General features: G+C 33.2%; 1 protein-coding gene across 1 annotated transcript in view; it reads left to right on the forward strand.

Annotated features, from left to right (window-relative positions):
* Positions 1 to 1,016, forward strand: part of Lama3 (laminin, alpha 3) — a gene marked incomplete at its 5' end in the record, with an annotated part of 381,164 nt that overhangs the window by 38,538 nt on the left and 341,610 nt on the right.

A 1,016-nucleotide genomic window follows, 5' to 3' on the forward strand; every position in this document is an offset into this window, starting at 1 on the left:
TGTTCCTCTCGTCAGAATGGAGATTAGGTTTCCACTGGTGGGAAGTGCTCGTGAACACAGAAAATTAACACTTGGAAGTGCACTTTTTTTTCATTACTCAGTGTTTCCAGGCTACATGTTTTCATAGAGGTTTTGCTCAGTTTCTTGCATTCAGACACTCCAAACAAAGGTTTGTATAAAATTAGTATAGTTCTTCTGCCTGAATGAGCCTGGGGATTTCTTTGTGAGAATTTTTTTAACCATGATTTTGATTTTTAAAAATAGACATGAGACTACTCAAGTATGTTTTTCTTCTTGGTGATATTTGGTAGTCTGTGTCCTTCCAATGATATGTCCATTTCATCTAAATGACCAAATTTATCTACATAAAATTGTTCATAATGTTTTTTGCTATCCTTTTAATGTCTGTAAAATCTGTAGTGATGTCCACTATTGCTGATATTGATAATTTATGCTTATCTCTTTCTGCTGATTATTGTAGCTAGATGTTGATCAACTTTATTGATCTAGTTCATTGATTTTCTTCATTGTTTTTCTTTTCCAATTTCACTGACCTCTGTTTTCATACATATTTTTTTCTTCTTCCTACTTGCTTTGGTGTAATTTGCTACTCATTTTTTAGCTTAAGATGAAAACTGAGTTTACCTATTCAAAACATTTCTTGCTGCTAACATAAGCATTTAATTTTATAAAGTCTTCCTCTAAGTGCTTCTTCTGTTGTATCCCAGAGATTTAAAAATATTTTTCATTCTCATTCTAGTTTCCCTTGGGATGTCTCTTTAACTCATGAGTAATTTGGAAGTGTGGTGTTTAACTTACAAATTGGAGAATTCCCCAGATAATTTTCTGTTATTGATTTTTAATTTAACTTTTGTGGCAGGAAAATGAACCTTTTATTACGTCATTTCTTTTAAATGTGTTGAGGTTTGTCCCATAGCTCAGAATATGGTCCATAAGGGTGAATGTGCTTTGTGCACATGACTGGCAGACAAATGCACCTATGCTGTCCAACAGTG

The sequence above is a fragment of the Chinchilla lanigera genome, unplaced genomic scaffold, assembly GCF_000276665.1.
Source record: "Chinchilla lanigera isolate Chin_1 unplaced genomic scaffold, ChiLan1.0 scaffold00001, whole genome shotgun sequence".
In the NCBI taxonomy this organism is placed as follows: Eukaryota; Metazoa; Chordata; class Mammalia; order Rodentia; family Chinchillidae; genus Chinchilla; species Chinchilla lanigera.